This window comes from Mustela nivalis (assembly GCF_964662115.1).
Source record: "Mustela nivalis genome assembly, chromosome: 11".
Lineage (NCBI taxonomy): Eukaryota > Metazoa > Chordata > Mammalia > Carnivora > Mustelidae > Mustela > Mustela nivalis.
This window is the reverse complement of record NC_139030.1, coordinates 87,544,474-87,563,847: the sequence shown is the minus strand read 5'-3', so window position 1 is coordinate 87,563,847 and position 19,374 is coordinate 87,544,474. Positions and strand designations below refer to the sequence as shown.

At 43.5% G+C, this 19,374-nt stretch overlaps 2 long non-coding RNA genes across 4 annotated transcripts; one reads left to right on the top strand and one right to left on the bottom strand.

The window, feature by feature from the left end:
* Positions 1 to 3,728: 3,728 nt before the first annotated feature.
* On the bottom strand, positions 3,729 to 4,792 carry LOC309844572. The gene is made up of 2 exons (XR_014300767.1): positions 4,532 to 4,792; positions 3,729 to 3,921 (listed from the first exon to the last, which is right to left on the bottom strand). It is a non-coding gene; the product is annotated as an uncharacterized lncRNA (long non-coding RNA).
* Positions 4,793 to 8,592: 3,800 nt separating this feature from the next.
* On the top strand, positions 8,593 to 16,863 carry LOC309843548. Of its 3 annotated transcripts, XR_014300202.1 has the most exons (4): positions 8,593 to 8,848; positions 9,388 to 9,528; positions 14,676 to 14,862; positions 16,420 to 16,863. It is a non-coding gene; the product is annotated as an uncharacterized lncRNA (long non-coding RNA). The 3 variants fall into 3 exon arrangements; XR_014300203.1 differs by lacking the exon at positions 16,420 to 16,863 and having other exon boundaries at positions 8,594 to 8,848; positions 9,307 to 9,528; positions 14,676 to 15,413; XR_014300204.1 differs by lacking the exon at positions 16,420 to 16,863 and having other exon boundaries at positions 8,600 to 8,848; positions 14,676 to 15,405.
* Positions 16,864 to 19,374: the final 2,511 nt, after the last annotated feature.

Genomic DNA, 19,374 nt, shown 5'->3' with positions numbered 1-19,374 from the left:
TCTCTTTATTTTGTAAATAAACTTGTTGGGTTAGGTGATCTCTGACATTATATGACTTTTGTGGTAGGTACCTTGTAGTTAGGGGTTGTATTTTTTATTTCTACTGCATTTTCCATGGGTACTGACACAGTCCACGGTAGGTGGTCAATACGCATTTGTTCATTCTCACTTCTTAGGTATTATGAGGATAGACAGTAAGACACAGAATGACTCTAGATACCACATAGGAGTATTTCTAGACAGGGAAGGGTCAAAAAGACACTGTCTCCATCATAGGCCCCCTTGCTCCTGTGCCTGTTGACTAAAGCATTTGCAGAGGAACTAGCCTCATTAGTTGGAAAGACATTTTCTGGATGGTCCTGGAGCCTGGATAACATTTCTCTCCCCACTGCCCCGAGTCCATTCCATCCCCAAAGACCCACTCTGCCCAGGGGAAGCTGAGATCACAGGGAATAAGGCAGCCAGAGTTGAGAACTGATGAACAAACAAGAAGAGTTCCCTTTCGCCTAGGGTTAAGGAATGTGGTTTCAGACACCCATGCTGAGAAAGTCCAGCAGCAGAGAGCCCAGTGTGGGGGAAGGCACTTGCAGGTCAGTTGAGGCTAGGGCTATGGGTGTTTGGGTTGGCTTCTGGCTCAGGCCTCCTGGACTGAGGACAAAGTAGGGTTGAGCATTGGGCACTGCTGCCCGTCTCTTTTTCTCTTTCCATTTCTGCCCCAGTGTTGCTTGAGCCGAAGGCAATTTAGATAGAGCACAATGAATTCACTCCTGACCTTTAGTGGACCTGGAGCCATTTTTTTTTTTTTTTTTTGAAAACTGTTTGTGAATCCAGTCTGCTGGCTGTCTTCTTATCTCTAATTCTGTTCTTTTTCTTTCCTCCTTCTGAGGAGGAAACTGAGGCATAGAGTGTTTACATGAGCTTCTTCAAATAATCCAGCACAGGAATAACAGAGATGCCCCAAAAAACCAATTTCCTCCATGCTTTGGCTTCCCTGGTGGGTCTTAGCTTTATTTCTCTTGATGCAAGGAAATGGGTATTTTTTGATATTGCTAAGGGGACATGGAGAGAGAACTGAAGTCCTTGTCTTTTTAGAAGGGGAGCTATCAACCCTCTCTGTCTTGGAGCAGAGTGTTATCTTGCTTGAAAACAGGTGGATAAACAGAATAGTAGTCTTTATCTCCCAGAAGGATGACCAAAGTGGTGTTGCGGGGAAGAGTTTGGAAGCCAGCACTCCCAATGGCCCCTCTCTTAGGTTAGGAAGGGGCAGAGGCTTTGGGCGTCACTGTTTTGGAAGTCAGATCTCTAGTGGGGTCCCATCTCACCTCTTCAAACTCACTCTATTAATTTTCCTGGTTAGTCCAATAGATGTCTTCTTCAGGGCTGGATCTCCCCAGCAGGACAGGAATTGGGGTTTATTAAGAAGGAAAATGGAAAAGTTGCTGACAGTCCTTACACATGTTGATGACTCAGTCTGAATCCCTTTCTGAAACCCAAGTCTCTCCAGATGTTGACCTCAGCTGAGAAGTGGGAACCTTCTACCTTGTTCACACGCATGCTCTGCCTTCTTTGTTCTTGTTCTTGCTGTTGCTGCTGCTGTTTGGGCAGGTGAAGGGGGCTCAGGGGAAGGCTATGGGATGAGAAAGCTGCTGAGAGAGGGGTCTCAACAGGGGCATCAGTCTCTGAGCTCAGGACTCATTTGACGTCTCCAGTAGGGAATGAAGAGAAACCAGAACCCAAAGCCAAGGAAGGAGGGACCTCGACTCCATTTGCCTCTTTCCATCCAGTCTGGGAAAAAAGGAAGGATCTTGTTTCTGAGGATGTCTGGGTTCTGCCTGAAAATTTGTTGAGATTCTTTCCTCATTTGTCCTCCAGGCTCCTTTCCCATCCTTGTTGACTGCTTTCCTAAACTGTTTTTCCATAAACATTTTCTGTTTTCCAGGAAGAGAGACTTTGGGCTGCTAAAAGACAGGAGATACATCACAAGACTAGTGGCCCTGCTACGTTCCTCAGGAGTCACCTCAACACCCTCCTTTAGGAGGTCAAGAGGCTTGTCTAAGGGCTGCACCCTGACAGTGCAAAAGACATGGCTCGACCTGGAATTGCTGATTCCTATGTCAGAGACTACCCACTGCTCTTTACTGCCTTCACTCTCCATCTTTTGCCTTCTCTGTGTTACATGTGCTGCTAGGGTCACGGTGAAGGAATCTAATACTGAAGGAAGACAGAGTACTGGGTGGGGGGCATAGTGAGTTCTTAAACGTAGGGTGTGACTTTGGAGGTCTTCTGTACAAATATGAAATTCTAACTTGGAGAGAATTCACAGTTTTATTTTTGTTGTTATTTTTGGACTTACAAGAAGTTATTTGAATATGTCTATTCCTTTTGTAACTATTAACAATAAGACCACATTATGTAATAGTACACAAAGTAAATCCAAATGTTATGCTTCTGAAGCTTCCAAATAAAGTTTCCACATTAACTACTCCCCTGACCCCACTGACCGTATGACCTGTCTATACCATAGTGAAGGAGAAGCTCTTCCTTGCTGGAATGTACTGGGGGTATAGTTCCCTGAAGCCTTAAGGCAAAAACAGGGTTGTGGCCTGAAAATAGAAAGGGGGTATTACCGTATGAAACTATCACACATATTCCATTATTTGGCTTCATGTGGTCTTTAGGAACAAATGTGTTTTATCCATCCACAAACTGGAGTAAAGAACTTTGAGTTGGTAGGGTTGCTAGAAAACAGTTTCATAATAAGTAGATCTGGGGATGAAGGGTAACTTGGCCAAAGTCACAAATTATAGGCAAACTTAGATCTCAAGCCCAGATCTCTCCATCTTCAGGCCAGGTTTCTTGCCAATCTGCCATCAGGCACTATTGTTAAGATTTATGACCTTTCCTCTCTTTCTTCCTTTCTGTGCTTTCTCTCTCTGGTTTTCCCTTCTCCCTTCATGTTCTGGGAGCCACATGCCAGGAACCTTTGCCCTCTTGAAATCATCCCACCCACCAACCACCATCATGTCACTGAGTTTGAGGACGGCTGCCCTGTGAAAGGAAGAGGAGTTGTCATCAAAAATATCCAAGGACCACAGTGACAGACTGTTGCCACAGTCCAGGGTCAATGCCTTTATACTTTCATTATAAGGCATTGTGGCCAATATGTTGGTAGGGTACATTGGCCAGAGGAAATTCTCAGTATTTCTGGATTATTTCTAATATATTTGCCTATTATAACTCTACTGACCAAAGTTAGGTCAAGGGAGAACATCATAATCCAATGATATCTCTTTGGTCCGTTAAGAAGAAGCTCCACTTCCTACTCTTAGTGGTGAGCAATGAGGGTGAAAGAGAGAAGAAATGTTGGTAGAACAATTTTACTTTGCCTTTCAAGGATCTCAAGAATTAAAACTGACAAAGAAAGTTTGTCTGACCGTATTGTTGCCTATTTGGTTTCTGCATTATTCTTTTGAGCAGAATTCTCATATTTTAAAAAGTAGGTTTAGCTGTATTTATAATAAAGAAGGGGGACAAAGTAAATCTTTCATAAATCCTGCAATTCTGTGGTCCAAAACACAAAGATCTAGTGACACTTTGCCCTTCACACACCCTATGCTGGGACAGCAGGTATGACTGCCTAGTGAAATCTTCAAAGCCTTCGCTTTCAATAATGACCCTCTTCCCTCACCGATGCCCCCTCCCACCAAAAGACGCAGATTCTCTGAGTGTTGCAGTGATCAGATTTTATTGATCAAGAATTCTCAATGATGGGCAGTTTCATTTTTGTTCTGGGAGGAAATGTGGAAGGTAATGCCACAGAGGGGCTCTTGAGTTCTGGTAAGTACTGGTAATCACCACGTGGGAATATTTGTATACCCTATAGAGCATTGTCCTGCAGTAGTTCTGGACAGTTTTTCCATGCTGTAAGGAAGCAAAGACAAAATAGAAGTTATAAAGTTTCCTGGTTAGGGCGAGAGCGTCTCAGAAGGTTCTTCAAATGGGCAGACAAGGCCACCTTGGCATTGTCCAGATTTTTCCTTATGGTTTTGTTATCCTTTTAGCTATGGTTTGGCCTGGCTTACTTGAAACTCCCTGCAATGCCTGTTCCTCATAAGCTATGTCTCCCTGGAATAAGCTACATTATTTGTGGGACCCAGGGCAAGATGATTATACTGGCCTCTTGTTAGAAGATATGCTCTGGATCATGATAACAGAGCATAAACCAAGCCTCAAGTCCCCTAAGTACAGGGCTGTTTCTCTTCTAATGTAAACATCTAGATTGAGACATTGCTATCTAATTCATCTTTATAATCCAGGAGAGCTGGTTAAGATCTTATTCATAATTGGGGCTTGATGAATACTTGTAAATGGCTTGCTTCTCAATGAGGGCATGCCAGGTACCTGAGAATGAATGAAGCCTCTTCAGTAATGCCTTCATCAACACCTCCTCTCTCCCCTCCTCTTACACATTCCTCAAATGCTCCCTTTACTCCTCCTATACTCCCCCAGGACCACATAGTCAAGAACTTACCAGTTGCTTTCCTCTTCCTCCCCCATGTTCTCCTTGGTGGTACATTTTTCTAAGCTCCTGAAGAAAGTCCTCTGAGTCCTAAGGGATGGGCAACATTGCTGTATTGGTCATGGTAGGTTGGCTGACTGGGTGGCTGCCCTCAGTCATGGTAGATGTTATAATCCCAACATGGGTTTTCTGGTTATTTACCAGAAAATGGTTTTCTGAGCCTTGAGATGGGGCAGGGGGAGCATCTGAAACTAGGCCACTGTGGCCTGGGACTTTCCCACTCTGGGATGTCACAAAGTCTGTATGAGATCAGTGACCAAACTACAGGAGAAGGGCTGAGCAGTAGGACCTCAGATGATTTCCTTCAACATTTAGTCAGACTGATTTTTCTGGATCCAAGCCTCTTGACCTACTAAACTTGGATATATTATTTTATTTCTCTGATCTTAAAAATCTTCTTTTAGTTAAAGCCAGAAGGATAGGGACTCAATGGCAATCCTATTATTTTACTAATGAGGAAACTAAATGCCCAGTTGGAAATTACTTCCTTATAGGCTTCAGGAAATTGCTCAAAGACACATAAATACTAAATGACAGAGGCGGGAATTAAATCTGCATCTACTTAATTTTAGTGCTTTTGTACAGTGTCGTCTCATGTATTTGTTGCCATGGCAGAGGCAGGAAGTTTAATCACCTAGGGGGTCATGTATACTTAATGTTCACCAAGAAGAGAAATATGGACAAAAGGCTTGAATATTAAAACCCAGAGGACACTGGCCCAAGTCAGTGATCGGGATGGAGAAGAAGGGGTAGATTATAAAATGCTGAGGTGCCTGAGGAGAGGAAGGGAAAGAGCTATGAAGGGAAAGTTTGAATCCTAGACTTTCGTCCTGAGTGAATAAGCACCACAACCTCCAGCAGATACTAGAGCAGCACCTACATTTGGACAGAAAATACTGGTTTTGGTTTTACACAGATGGAGATGTCTACTGGACAGACCTAATATCCACTACTATGTGCTCAGTAGACAAATGAGATATAGGCATCTAGGCTGATGAGGTAGAGCTGAGCATTGGCAAAATAGAGTTTTGTATAGTTGAACCTACAGGAGGTGAAGAGGTGGTCTAGGGACAAAATTATGGGATTTGTCATCCATATTTAGGCATTTCAGGGGTGGCAGCTGAGGAAGGAGACAGCAAAATAAAACTCAGGAAAGAGTGAGTTTGCAAAGTAACATGAAAGCGCCGGATGTGGGGTGCCCATAGCACTCGCTGGAGTGCCAGGCGCTGTTAGACACTGGAGGAACCTCATCTCATTTTTCAGTCCTACCTTATTTGACTTTATAGAGCATGTGACATTTAGGGTCCTGCAGAGACAGAGTAGGGGGTGTGGTCAAGAGGGTAGTGGGTAGAGGAGAGACAGGAGGTGAGGTAGTGGAGAGTAGAAGTTGTTTTTTTTTTTAAATTTCTTTTCAGCGTAACAGAATTCATTGTTTTTGCACCACACCCAGTGCTCCATGCAATACGTGCCCTCCTTAATACCCACCACTAGGCTCCCCCAACCTCCCACCTCCCCACCCCTTCAAAACCCTCAGATTGTTTTTCAGAGTGCATAGTTAGAGGTTGTTTTTGAGCAGAAGAAGGTAAGCCTTCTATTTAACCACTCTTCTCTGACATAGAAAGTTCTTGCAGACTCACTTTATCCATATTTCCTTCACCCCTACCTGACCTTAATTTCCTCCTTTAGAGATAGATAAGTCTGCAGTTTGGGATGTACACCCAGTCCTGACCGGTCCTTATTATTTCACATTTGTATCTTCCTTCAGGCACCTTACACTCTGGGAGTACAGAGCCAAGATAATAGTTTGTGCTTGGAACAGTGCCAGGAATGTGGTAAGTAATCTGGAGATATTAACCTATTTATGTAATCCTTACATCAACTCTGTGAGGTTGATATTATTATTGTGGTGTTCTAGGACCAGCAGTGTTGGATAATTTGTCCAAGACCCTGCAGCTAATAAATGGAGGAACTGAGATGTTCTTGAGTGAGAAACTAGATTGATTTTTCATTTAAGACATATTTTACAATTTTTAAAAAAACATTAATGCACAAAGATAGGCACTTAAGAAATTGCCAATAAATCCTTGCCAACTGAGAGGTGGATTACTATTATTTTTTTTCAACACAAAGTTCTTGAATAAAGATATCTTGTTCACAAAGTATAGACTTATTCACGCACTTGATGTATGTGAGAGAGGGGGAATCCATGCTGATATGTACCTATGTTGGTGAGTTCTCAGGCATGTTTTAGTCATAATTTCAGATCTCACAAACACGGCTCTACTACTTCTTTTCTGTCCATTCCCCACTCTGACCCATGCCACCATGAATGCATAGGAAAGTGCACAGAAACACACAGGCCCAGAGACAGCCACAGATCCTCAATACAAATTTGGATGAATAAATCCGTAGTTCTATCAAACCATCTCAGGACACAATATCATGATCATGATCAATCCTTTTAGTTTAAAGATCTGAATTCTTTGGATGTGGAAACAGCGGGATTGTTAGTAACTTTTGGTGAAAGAGGACATAGAATAAATTAAACTCAACTTCACAAATGTGTATATAGGTTGTTTAACTACAACTCTATGTCCCTCTTTTTCTTCTCTCTCTTTCTCTCTTTCCAGTCTTTGTTACATTCCCTGGGACTAAAACCTTAGTCTTATGTTAAAAGAAAAAGAGTATTATAGAACTTCTTGCCTCCTAGATGTGAAAGAGGCAGAAAATTAGAGGGACTGTGGGAGGTGCTTGAATTATCACCTCCCTTGTCCCCACATGAGATGGATCTTCTTGGAGGGAGAACCATTGTTCAGGAAGTGTGCTTGAAAACCAAGCTTTGAAGGAAAAGAGAAGAAGACTTATGTCTTGGGGGTCTCCCTACCAGTTTTTGCCTTCTGGCACCACCCAACAACCATCCAGGTGTGCTCCTGCAGTCTTCCCTCTCCTTTCTTGTCCATGCTGAGTCATCCTTCATGATACCGAAGTTTTCATGTGCTGGGGTGGCAGCCCTTGACCAATCCCAGTTACTTCGGGATTAAATGATTACTGAAGCTACTTGAATCTCTATTTTCATGCCACCTGTTTTCCAAATAAACTTCCTAAAGCAAAACTAATCATGTCACTCTTGTTCAAAACATTTGGGAAACTCTTTACTGCCTTTGAAGTTTTCATATTGGCCCTCTCAACCTCAACCTTGCTTTCTAGCCATGTCTTCTGTTCTCACCCTCAGGGAACCTCTGCTGTTTGAGCTAAGTTGGGTTATTTGAAATGTAGAAATGTACAGGTGTTGATGGGAAATTCAGTGTCTTACTTCAACTGTTAAATTTTAGCACCTTTACTTATTAAATACTTATATGTCATTCAAGACTCAAAATAAGGTCCCAAATTCTATAATTACTTCTTTAATGAACTCTTCACCTCTTGGATACATTTTATATCATTTACCAGATTCTGTCTAGAATTTTTTTGTAGCATATCTTCTCTTCCCAGATATTGCACTTCTTGAGATTGAAGGTATATCTCTGTGAGGTTCTGGGGGACAGGGCAAGGGTAGTACATAACCAAGATAAGTTGGACTAGAGTTTTGAACTCCACATTGTTGTGGATTGGAGTTACAAAGGGTTACAGGGGAACTTTTGGGAGTGGAAGATATATTTATTATCTTGATTTGTGTAGATATATTTATGGGTGTTCAAATCCTTGCTAAAAAAGTTCTTTCTAGAAATAAGATAATGGGACCAGGAATGCATACTTAAATGTGCCAGCCAGTAAAGGCTTTGAAGATACTGGGTCTGAAAGGCCAGAACAGTTTTACTTTGTTCGTATCTTTTAGGGTTGTTCGTATGGGCTATACTGATGGGCAGTCAGCTGATTCTAGCAGTCCTAATAGGTACTTTCTTGATTTTATCCAATTGTCTCACTACTTGCCAACCACCCAACCAAGCTCTTTGTTGACTTTCAGCCATTGTGACAAGGCATCACCAATCATCAGGTCCTTTTACCAGGAGCTCCCATGTCATGGCCACTTGTCTCTGTATATAAAGGGAGTGATGGGGGTGCTGCTTTGGACAAATGGACCTGGGGTGGGGGAAAGGGGCAGCAGACAGAGGCTGCCTTGGCAAGAAGATCTCTGCTGTTGGCCAGAAATTGGAAATGTAAGAAGATGGTGAAGTACCACAGATGTAAGTGTTCAGTATGCCATGTGAAGGATTCACTACAGAGAAAAAAATCAAAGAAGTTATGCCAGAAAAAGAACAAGAAGACAAGGTATTGATGACATTTTCTGATTACAAAAGGGGACTCTCAAACCTGAGGAATTGTCATCCTAGCTTGCAGGCATTCCAAAATGTCATGCTTTTGGCAAAGCAAAGTTCTCCATTTGCCTTCTGGAGACTATCTTCAATTCTTTCCTGGCCTCCCTGCTCCCTGCAAAACCCCAGCTCTACCCTACTTTCCAACAGTCCTGCCAAAAACAGACTTTCTGCATTCATTACTTGCCTCCTTTATGCTAGAGCCTCCCTTGAATCTTCCTATTCAGTAGAGAGGTTGACATAACCCCTGGACCCACCTTTTTAAAGGTGAGCTGCTCAAACTCCCTGGTCTTAAGTCTCATGAAATCTGAGAAACTGAGCTTAGAAGCTCCCTATATTTAAAAACAAAACAAAACAAACACATGGGTTTCCTGAATATAAATCTTAAGTTTTTTTTCATTCTTGTTTCCTTAGTCAGCAGCATAAGGCAATGCCCTGGTTGAAGACACTGCTTGACATCTTGTTTTTCCATGTCGTGTTTTCTCCCATGGCCAGGAAAAAGAAAAACCTCTCCTGGTGCAGGCCCAAGACCACCATGATCATCGTTGATTTTACATCTCCGCCCCAGGGTGTCTAAGTAAAATCTCTCTCCTTTCACTGAAGAATGTGTTTTGTGTGTTTTTGCTCAGCTGAAAGGTAACCTGTGGCAACCTAGTGTACCCCTGCCTTTTTTTCATGTTAACAGGAGAAGTGGGGTATATAGGTAAAGGGATAATCAAGTGAGTCCGAGGAAAATACAGTTCCTATTTAAGAGGCTCATTAATGAAATGTATGGTTGGGTTTTGGCTTGATAGGTTGAGATGCTTTCTGGATATAAAAAGAACTTAACTTGGTTTGATAGACTGGTAGATGTTTTTGAGCTGGCTGGGCTGGGGTACAACAACCAGAAAACCCATAGCCAGATCATTAGTTTATACTTCTAGCTTCATTTGTTAATAATTAGTAATGAAGATGCCCATTTTTCTAGAAAAAAGTTCAGGTCACATCAACATGGAGCCCCGGAATTGTAAATATGAAGAAGGGCCTAGAATGGCCTATGTGTATTTGGAATTATTTATTTATTTATTTAAAAAGTTTTATTTATTTGAGAGAGAGAGATACCACAGGTAGGCAGAGAGGCAGGCAGAGAGGGGGTGGGGAAGCAGGCTCCCTGCCACATCATCTCTGACTCCCCACACATCACCCTTAAGTTGCACAATCTTTAAAAATCATGTGCCAGACAGACCAAAACTGATCTATAAACTTGAGGCCTCAACCCATTTCTGCTATCATCTTCGCAATTTGAAAGATGCAGGAATTATTGTTCAGCGGACTTAGGTAGGTTCCTGGGTTTTGTCGTATTGTCTAGATATTGATGAGCTTTTTGTTCCTGATGGAACATGGGTTTCTCTGATGGTCAGTTTGCTCTTTGTGGGCACATTTGGTCTTAGCATGGGGTGGGGAGAGATTGTCCCTGGGCCGAGGAAAAGAGGCTCCTGCAATAATGTTATAGCACTAGATATAATATGTGGTATCATTAGATAGAACATGCGGTAACATATTAGTTACAGCACTAAATAGAAGTATACCTTACAATGGTACCCCACAGTAACAGGTTAGTTATAACGTTATAACTAAGTCTATTTTGTTGTGGTGCCCTGTAGTAATATGTCATTGCTCTGTCTTAGGGTGGCACCCTGTCATAATGCTCTACTAGATCTTGTAAGATCTAGTGTAAGATCTTGTGTAAGACTACACTGGTGTAGTCTTGGAGAGAAGGCAAAAACAAAGGAGGCCAGTAGCATTTCCTGATTTATCCTGGTGCCAGTTATCTATACCACACTCACCATTTTTGCCAGATTTACATAGAATGTAACGTTGTTCACAAACATATATTATTGAAGAGCTTATAGTCTAGAGTCAAAGTAGCAGCACAAGGAGACCTGCCTACCAGGTGCCCCAAGATTGAAATTAAGGGCAAGACCTTTGAATCTTAGTGTCTAAGGTATTAAATATATATTGATGATTAAGTCCTGTATGAAGTAAAAAATTCATGACCCTAGTTACACCTCACAACCACTTTCGTGAGTTATGTCAGGAGATAGAGTTACTTGAGGGGGGAACCTTGAAAGTAAAGGGCCAGATAGTACACATTGTAGTTTTTGTAGGCAAAAGCAGCCACAGTAAATGAGTGCCCATATGGCCATGTTCCAACAAGATCTTATCTGGAGTTTGTGCTATTATTTCACTTATCTTGTTAACAATGATCTCAATTTTACAGCTGAAACACACTGAATAAACATACTGAATGACTACCTTGAAAAATCACTGAAAGGTGGAGATAATGGAGTATTCTCTCTACTCTCACAGTCCCCTGGACTAAAGCCCCCCAGGGTCTCATCCAGGCTCTGCCTGGGCCAGGAACTTCTTTCTTTGGGTCTTGCTTAAGTGTTAAACTTTATTCCTTTTCTAAACTCTTTGTTATCATTTATCCTTTCTATTCATGGGCTGTCATCTCTTTCTGGATGTCTTCATGCAATGTGCCATTTTTCTACTTGTCTTGTTGGTAGTCTCAGGCTTCTTGTAAAAGAGAAAATTTTGAGGGTTGAGGGTAGGAGTAGGGGAGTGAGGCTAGAGCACAGAACCTACTAGTCCTAAACCAGATGTTCCTCAGGCAGGTAAGCCAGTGATAGGAAGAAGAAAGATAACTGGCTATTCCCTGGGTCAGGATATTGTGTGATGCAATGGGGTCATAATGCTACATAAAGTCACCATTATACTTATACCTCATAAGGGTAGATGTTGAAACGGTCCCCAAATCAAAGTTTGTAAGTTTATGAGTTTGAGTGCAGTCCCTTTTGCCTGTCTGTAACTCAGTTCCTAATATCTTTCTCCATTCTTTCTGCTTTTTCAAACTTTTAAAGTTGTCTGTTACTATGCTACCTGATGTCTGTTTTAATACATTCTCCAACTACAGTAGATTATCTCACTCCCCTGATGTATGTCTACCTTATGGTTTAGAAGCCAACGATAGTCCACAGATGTGTTTGGACCATGCAGGCCAACATGGGGTGAGCAAATTGAACTGGTTGCTACCAATGAAGTCAGCGACTTTCATTTACAATCTGGAGTTTTGATTTCTTTGTTGTTCTTAAAAATTAGTCTAGCAAAAGCATCCCAATTGACTAGTGCTCCAAAGTTCCTTTTAGATGGGGCATGCACTCTTCACCTGAAAATCTCTGCTTGTTTCACTTATGTTATTACTGGCCTGAACTCTGAAGACATTGACTTTGTAACTTCTATCCTAAACCTTGGGAATCTACCACTACTGACCCTGTTGGTTCCACTTCTCTCTTGCCCACCTTTCTCAAATAGTCTAGGGGCTCAGTTTGGTGTTGTAGGCCTGGGAGTCAAGGATAAGAATCAGGGATTGAACCAGGACCTCTTGCTCCCCTTTGGCTTCCTTTTCAGACCTGAGGAACCACATGTTATTAGGGCCACTTCCTTCCTGGCCTCAGAACCCCTACTTATTCTAAAGCACAGTTTGAAATCCATGAGGAAAAAGGAGAAGAGAGCCAGCTGTCTGTCTAGGTGGGGCTCAGGTTCCATACTGGGAATGAGAGACTCAGAACAAGACTGAGTCTTCCCATTTTTGAAACTTAGGACTACATTTTGGTGGGTACAACACTGTGGTCTCTAAAACACAGGGCCCTTCCAAACAGCTGGAGCATACAGCTAATTGTGTTAGGCAGAGGAACTGCCTGAAACAGGACCTGCCTTCAGGAATCTTTTCCAGTTCTTGAATGCCTGCCCAGCAGGGCCTCTGACTTCAGCATCTTTAGCGTTTGACAGTAATAATGACAGCACTGATGATGTTGTGACAGGATAGTTCATTGAATTATTAGTTCATGTGTATCCTCTGAGCATTTCCTCTCCCTTGCTTGAGTTGGAGAGCCACATTTTCCTTTTGTTTTCTTGCTTTGGCTGGGGGACGAAGCCAAAGCTCTTTGAAGATAGATTCCTCCCTGAGTTTTAAAGATCTAAAAACCTGTGCTCAAGAAAGTATTGCATTTTGGGAGTGACTAAACTTTTCTCGGCCTCCAGTAGAGCCTGAGGTAAGGACCTAAGTACAGGTTTTGTATTATGAAATACATTCTGGAAAGCAGAAAAGGGGGAAGAGGGTGTGTGGGCCTGGGAACGGGGAGTATCGAGTGTGTTACAGAACTGGTGACTGTCCTGGGCAACTGAGTGAGAAACTACGTGAAATTTACCTTAGAATTGTCCCTCCCAATGCTGGGAGCCTGGGATTTTCACCCCCTACTAGCTGAAGGCTTCCTTTGGGAAATGTTAACTGCTCCCTTCCTGGGCTGCCTACCGTCTTTGGTATGTGGGATTACTTGCTCTCTCTCATTCTGTTCTCTGATCTTTAGGTCTTTAGCCAAAAATGAGCCAGAGAATGCATCATTTTAACATGTAACATTGTGTGTATCTATCTATTTATATTTATCTACCTCTGCATTTTATAAATACATATATATCATTCCTGCATTACATTCTGCAATACAGGATTGGCATAATATTCTGTTATTTGGATTTACATAAACTTAAATTAACCAACATCCTATTTTTAGCACATTTCTAATTATTTGCTTTTGTGCAAAAATGCGTACAATCTGAGGGATTTGAAGTGGCAGGGGGGGTGGGAGGTTGGGGTACCAGGTGGTGGGTATTATAGAGGGCACGGATTGCATGGAGCACTGGGTGTGGTGAAAAAAATAATGAATACTGTTATGCTGAAAATAAATAAAAAATAAATTTTAAAAAAATGTACATGGTTTTTCAGTATTGTATTTTTTGTATTTTCTTAAGACACAGCTACAGAAGTGAAGTTACAGAGTCAAAGAGGATGGCGTCCTCAAGATTCTTAATACATTTTTTCCCCCAAATCATTTTTCTGAGAGGTTTTATTGACCCACCCTCCCATCAGCAGTGTCAGAGAGCATTTAGGGTGAACTTTGGCAATGACCAGGAGTTGGTAACCAAAAGAATGTAAAATTTTATTGGTTAGAGAACTTTCAGTACAGTGAAGATGTCTACTTATTTAAGATATGGTAGGATATGTTAGGGGGTTATTCTACTTAAATAGAGAAGACATGGATATGTATACTTATTATACTTATTCTGCATTCCCTGACTTCTCTATTCTGAAAATGCTTTTTTTCTTTTTAATTTTTATTTATTTATTTTATTATACAGGCTCAAAAGAGCACATGTCCACCCATGGGCACACATTAAACGCACAGAACAGATTCTTAGCAAAGAGCCCAAGTCTGGGAATATTTGAGTTTTCAAAGGTGCCATCTTATTTACCATTGATCCATATCATAAGTCAATTTCCAGATATTCTGTGTTCAAATTTCCATGACTATATAGAAAAGGAGAAACCAGATACATGTTAGGATTCTTGGAATTTCAATATATATTACCAAGCTTTTTGAGGAAAGTCTGACAAGGATAAGTCTCAGGTTATTAATCATCAGGATTGGGAAGGACTTGATTTTCTTTTGTGTCTTCTGTTTCCTATGAGTGGACTGGTAATCAAAGAAAGAAGAAAAAATAGGGTTCAAGGAAAGAGGGAAAACAAAGATCTGGATAAATTGGATTTCAGTTCAGCCCTTGGATAAGTGATCAGGAGCCACAGTTCTCCATCAGAACTCAGGTGAACAATGAACTGCAGCCATATCTATGTTTTTTCCAGCACCTCTGTCTTCATGTTTGACCTCCTTGCCTTTCTTATCTTACAGGCTCAGTGCATATTCACATCTGTTACCAGCAAGAATGGGCTTGGGTGTCACTGGAAACAAGGAGAACAGAATCTAAGGATTCTTAAGCCCAGAGAAAGCTCTGACTTCCCCATTTTCTCTGAGACTTCACACTAGATCTTTTAAGGTTCACAACATGGATAAGTGGTTACCTTCATGAAAGAACTTGGTAAACAGCTGATTTTCAACCCTTATAGTCCCCCCTCCCCCAGTGTCAAGGCCGTTCCTCCAGAACACCAGGGGGAGCTGTTGTGCTGCCCAGTCCCAGCATCAAGATGGTTCCTAAGCCAAGGGTGGCTATGGACATATGTATATACAAACCATCAAGACCCAAGTACCTAGGATGTACCAGTCATAGGGATAGAATATTTGTAACTGGTCAGTCCTAGAGTTTCCAGAACTATGGTGGCCAATATCCATGGAGGGAAATGTAGTTTCTATCTCATCTGTAAGCTGCTGCCTCCCCAGACTTCCCCCTTTCACTCTAATCCCCTGCTGTAAGTGTTTTGATTCTTGATGAGGTCTGCAGATAAAATAAGTGAAAAATGAATCCATCCTGAAGTATTAAAAGGAGAGCATCTCAGAAGGAAAAGATGAAGAGAAAACATCACTACCACCATATGGCTCATATTCCATGCCTGCCACTTCTGAAAATGTCTGATTAATAGATATTTTCCAAGGACCTTAGACCTGGGGCTGAGACAGTAGGTGCTCAATAAATACTTGCTGAATGGAGGAATGACTCCAGTTTCGGGGCTGGTCTTGCCGCTCTCTGACCACTTGATCCCTCTGGGTACTAGTGGGTGGGAGGAGAAAGTGAGATTCCACTACCTACTCAGTAGACTCCGCCTTATTTGGGATGTTCCATAGTTTCCATATTCAAGGACCTGGTTAGTTAAGCTTCTTAAGTAGGGGGTCTTTATTGTCTCCCAGAATAAACTGACCCATACATGAAAGAGAAACAGTTCCCTTCTTGAGCACAACATCAGAATATGACCATGTTGAAACGAACAATAGCTTTCTTCTTCAGCTCTGGCTCTGCCTCTGTTAATTTCCAGTTGTCCCTGGAACTCATACACACTGCAGGTAAAGTGATTCTAATGTCTATAGGGGGATATACTGAATCCTCTCTCCAAGGCAGCCTGCAGTTTGGTGTGGCCAGCACTCCTCCCTGTTTGCTTTCTGTTGCTCTATATGCTTGCTGCTCCTGTGGGGATCCCATAGCAGTGCTGCTCCACAAGAACTGATGTTCCAGTTTCCAGTTTTTCCAATACTTGCAGAAATAGGCCCATTGTTCCCCCCTCAGAAATGCCATCATCTGTTGGCCGACACTCCCTTCTCAGGGCTCCAGGTCCCAGAGCCACCAGACCCTTCCTCCAGCAGAGCAGCAGTCCCTTTGAGAGGGATAAATTTTAGCCCTGGGGGTGTCTCCTTCCAGACCTTCTAGTTTTCTTCATTCTAGTACTCCCTTTTGTTCCCTCCTACTGAGAGACTTAGCTGCTTCTAATAATTGCTACCTCTTTGCTACTTAAATATTCCCCTTGGCCTTTTCTGTTCTTAGTACTAGGTTAATTATTATTTAAATTCTCTCTGTGAAGATAATACATGTGTTTTCTGTCTGCCAAGCCTAGATCCTGACTGATAGATGTCCTATAACAGGGAAGACAGAGGTCATTCCATGAACCCATAAAATTCCAGTCATGTAAGTCTATCTACTTGTGTGCAGGTAGAGTGGCTCCAGCAGGCCAAAGGTGGTCCTCCAAAGGAGAATGGAGGCCAGTACAAAGCACTGGGGAAGAAAGAAGCACACCAGAGTTGGAAAGCACGCGATGAACCAGTGAAGGGGATCTGAAGGGACCTGCGCAGAGCCCTGGTGGTTTTCACTATGTGGACCTCGAAAAATCCAGCTTATTGCACACAGAGGCTCAGGGGCCTCAGATGTGTGATTTGGGCAGCTAGTGTCCTGGGAGGTTGGGGAAACATCAGTAAAGTCAGGGAGGATCAGATCATCTCTTGCAGAGGTAAACATAGAGGTGGGGGACAATGCTTTCCAGGCTGGAGAACCAGTGACAAGAATGGTCAAGGCAAATCCAGGGACATGGACTCTACTTCAGGGAAGCCTCATACATGAGGCCAAGGAACTTGCTGGAGTTTGTACTTTGCTTCTGTGTATTAGCATCATGCCATAATGTCATCCTCAAAAATCATACATGACTCAGGCACGGTACCTACCACCCAGTAGGTCCTGGGAGTAAGCTGGGCTGAAACCAAAAGATGTGCTTGCTGAAGGAAGGGACCAGTCCTCCCTGTCCTAGCTTTAGATGGATCTGGATGGCACCCTGTCTGCTGGCTCCTCCCTAGAAGGGACATCAGACTTGGTTTGTTTTTTTAGGTAAATCTGCAATTGACAAAAGAATGTCAGACAGGAGGAGGCTGGTGATGTATGGTCTGGGGAATAGGTCCTTTCAGATTTCCACTGCATGTTGTCTTCATCTCCTTAGCTAAACAGCGGAGCCATTGGACATACCTTGTCCAAATGACTCCAGATCCTTCCCAGGCCTGTTTGGGGGCAGTGTACTTAATTTCCACATGTAACAGATTTTCCAGGATGGTCCCAAGTGCAATGCATTGGTTTGGGAGTGTGGTCACAGTGGCTTTCTACCACACTGTGGTAGAAAGGTAGAAACCTTTTTTTCAAAAAGGTTTTCAAAAAAAGGTAGAAACCTTTTTTTTTTTTCAAAAGGCACAGGTCGTCCTCTCAAGAAGCCCGTGGTTAGAGGGTGAAGCCACCTTGCCTTATCACCCTGTGCTTTCACCTGGATGCACACAGCTACCACAAAGGTCCAGGCACCCGAGTGGTCCCGACACCCTCCCTTGGTCTTGGTGAGTGACAGCAAAAGAAGGAAAAAGGCAAATGAAGTGTGTATGGTGGTGGTGGTGGGGTGGCTTGGAGAAATGGGGTTGTTCGGCTGCCCATGAGTCATGACGGGACCCAGCAGCCGTGCTGCCTTGAGAGGAAGCAGGCTTTGAGAACCAGCCTTACTCTGTAATTACCTTCTCCAGCGCTTCGTGATTTCCTGTCTGGCTGGAAAGAGAGCTCACCAGGGAGTCTGCAGCACCACTGTGGAGAAGTGAGCCCCCCCATCCCCACCCCCACACCGCCGTTATTGTGTTCCAACTCCCACTGGAAGTTTTGTCCTTTACTGCTTAGCTATGAAGTGTGGAACCACAGTGAGGGGGGTCAGGTGGAGGAAGAGAAGTTCCAAGGAGGGAGCAGAAGAGCACAAGGACCAGGGCTGAAGAGAGGGAGGAGGAGGAAAGAAAAGCTAGCAGAGAACAGAAGCAAAGTGGTGGGGACACTTGGAAGGAAGAAGAGAGAAAGGCATTGGGGGTGGGGGTGCATCTCTACCTCCTGGGGGCAAAGGAGGCTGGGATGGGCCAGGCACTGCGGGGTGGTGGGGGGTGAGGAGGAGGTCTGAGAAGGAGAGGTTCCCCATGGGAGGCCTGGGATGCCTTCGGGGCCCCGGAATCCGTCCAGTTCCAGGCTAGGGAAAGAACATGAGCTGCCAGCCCGCCTGGCCGTACCAGGCGCAGCGTCCCTTCCCAGTGCTCACGCTCACAAGCCAGCTGTTGGCCTTTTTTTTTCCCTTGCCCGCTTAGCTACCCCCACCCCGGCCCCCCTGCTTCCAGTTCTCAGAACTCACTCCCATTGGATTCCAGGAAGTGGCTGGTGCAACTCTGTAATCAAATCCCCTTGAATCCCTTTGTATACTGTGCATGCCCCCTCTGCCCCGCCGCGGTGTCCTTCACGGCTGGGCCTGGGTCAGGTTACAGAGAACTCGGGATCAGCGGGCGGCGGGCCTGGGACAGTCCCGGGATCTCAGAACTTCTGGGAGCAAGTCCCGCCCACCGCCAGCAGGCCCCCCTCCCAACTGGCCCGGCCCTGCAGACCTAGCCTGCCAGTCGCACCCTCCTCCCAGATGCTGGTGGGACGCTGTGCCTCTAGCCGATTCGCTCCGGGGTGGGGGGGGAGGTGGTGCCACCAGGCCTGTGGCTGATCCTTCCCTCCCTCCTTTGGTTCTAGGTCCAGGCATAGCTCATTTCCCCCAACCTATCCTTTTCTAGGGGTTGCAGGCTCTGGAGGAAATGGTCAGAGGACGCGTTTTCACTGTCCTTAGCTGAAGTCTACCCCAAGCTGAGGCCTGGTTTCCTTTCCCTGCATCTTTGTGGTCCAGCTCCTTCTTCCTCTCTGTGAAGGGTTTTTTTGGACCACATCTTATGTGAGAGGTGGGGCAGCCAGTCAGGGGTTGGCAAGGATTTTCTGTAAAGGAAAATTCAGTAAATATTTTAGGCTTTGCAGGGCCACATATGTTCCTGGTGCATACGCCTTTCGTTTCCTCTCCCCACCGCCCAGATCTTTAAAAATGTCAAAAAAAAAAAAAAAAAAAAAAAAGAAAGAAAGAAAAAAAAAAAAAAAAAAGAAAAAGAAAAAAGAAAGAAAGGAAGAAAGAAAAGGAAAAAGAAATTCCTAGCTCATAGGCAATGTAGGTGATGGTCAGACTTGGCCATAGTTTGTTGATCCCTGGGTTAGATGTTCTCTCAGGCTGTTACCTGTTTAAAATGTCTTAAAAATTAATTCTGGGCCTAGATTGAGCTTTGCTGAGCCTTAATTCCACAGGGG